Below are 2101 nucleotides of genomic sequence, written 5' to 3'. Positions count from 1 at the left end.
TAACCATGAGTGAAGACCCAGGATGTTCACATGCATCCCTATCTGTTGCTGCTTATCCTCCTTCACGCCCTCTTCAATGTGGCCTCGATGCTCACATAATCACAACATGTTTGAATGTAGTCAATTCTAACACATCTCTCTTCCTCTTTCTCTCTGCATAAGATGAGCAATGTTCTTTATTTTTTTCATGTGGAGGTTTTACCGAGGAATGTATCGCGGTTGCGGTTGTTTTTTCCTTGAAATAGATTTTGCTGAGGTGTTAATTTCAAATACACCGGTGCAAAATAAAGACGGATAGTGCACAATTGAATAAGATTGCACCATAAGTACCATTTTAAAAACGTTTAACGAGTAAAAAAAATATCATATTTAAATTTTACATATTTTTTTAATTAATTTTATATATAACATGTTAAAATTAGAGTTATGATTTAAAAGATATAAATATTTTAAGAAGTCTTTAAACTATTTCAAATACAACCGCGGGTTGATTAAGCAAAAGAACGGGGGGAGGGGGTTTATAAAAAAACAGGAAACAATTTCTACAATGTGCATGGTGTTTTATGCGAAAACAAAACATTTTTCTAAACTCACTAAAACTTGGATTGCAGGTTAATTTCAATAAAATGTAGAGGGTCTTTTATGAAAAGGCATTATGAACGGCCAGAAACGATCCATCCTTTATTTCTAGGGGTGTACATATATAGATTTAACCTAACCCTGGTAGCACCGTAGACGGTAAGAGACGACCACAACCACATGCAAGCGGCAGCCGTGGTCACCGCATCATGGATGTCGTCTTCTGTACTGCCGCCAACGGCAGCCGGTTGCATCCCTCCGGCAAGTCGGTTGTCCGACACAATAGGCAAAGATACCGGCGCCGGGCCCGACCACCGGCGGTGAGCACTTTGTTTGAACATTTCGTGACTTCTAGGAGTAGATGCGACGAATCATGTTAGTTTAGGGCATCTTCAAGGTATGCATCCACGCCATGCTACCATGCAGCTTGCTCCATGTACACAGCTGGTCGTGGTTGTGATCACCATGCGGAATCGGCTCTGCTCGCGGCCATGATCAACGCCAGTACACGATGATGGGCAAATCCACATGCGGCCCTGCCTAGTGATGGATCTACAAATAAACTGGAGGGTGTGCACACTTAAAAAAAATCAAGATCTATTTCAATTTGCTTGGTTGGGCCTTAAAAATTAGGAATTTTTTACATGGTAAAAAAATACGTCCAAAAATTTTGGGTGCGCCATGACGCACCCGGCACACCCGCTGGTTACGCCACTGGCCCTAATGCTTGTTAGGATGGTGGTATGCGTGTATATATAACGGCGGGCGTTGTCGGTGTATAGAGAGAGGAATTGGCAATACAATAGTTGATGTATTGATGGGTGCCAAGGGCACATGTATATAAGGTACAAGTGGGCCTTTATCTCAACTAATCTTGTATAGTTGAGATAGAGGTATATATATGTGCCCTTGGCACCCATCAATACATCAACTATTGTATTGTCAACTCCCCTCTCTCTACATGGTATCATCCTCTCGGTCCAACCCTAGGGTTTAAGCCGCAGCTACCCACCGCCGCACCAAGCCGACGCCATGTTCCCCTACCACGCCGCCGCCGCTTCGTGCCGCCTACCTTCCGCTACCCCTCCCTCTCCCCTGCCGACCCGCCACCGCTGCCGCCGCGATCTCCCACGCCGCCTCAGCCGCCGCAGCCGCCCCGTCGCGCCACCTCTCCACTGCACCCACTCGCCCCCCTCCGCCGTCGTCGTTGTCTCGTCTTCTGCACCACCGCTGTCGTCCCGTCGTGATCCATCTCCACCGCCGCCCCTGTCGATGGCCTCTCCCGGCTCTTCCCCCACCCACTCGTCCAACCCCTTTGCAGGTCCCGAGCCCTCCGCCATCGCCATCCACGATCTCAACATTGAGGCCCGGGTCCCCATCCGCCTCGATAGCTCCACCAACTCGTACTACGCGTGGAAGACCTACTTCGCCCTTGTTTTCCGCGAGTACTACCTCACTGAGCACATCGATGGCTCCGTGGACGCCGACTTCATGAAGGGTGACCCGGAGTGGTCCGCCATTG

The sequence above is a fragment of the Hordeum vulgare genome, chromosome 4H (genome assembly GCF_904849725.1).
Source record: "Hordeum vulgare subsp. vulgare chromosome 4H, MorexV3_pseudomolecules_assembly, whole genome shotgun sequence".
Taxonomy (NCBI): Eukaryota; Viridiplantae; Streptophyta; class Magnoliopsida; order Poales; family Poaceae; genus Hordeum; species Hordeum vulgare.
The sequence above is the reverse complement of the archived record's forward strand: the minus strand, read 5'-3'. Positions refer to the sequence as shown.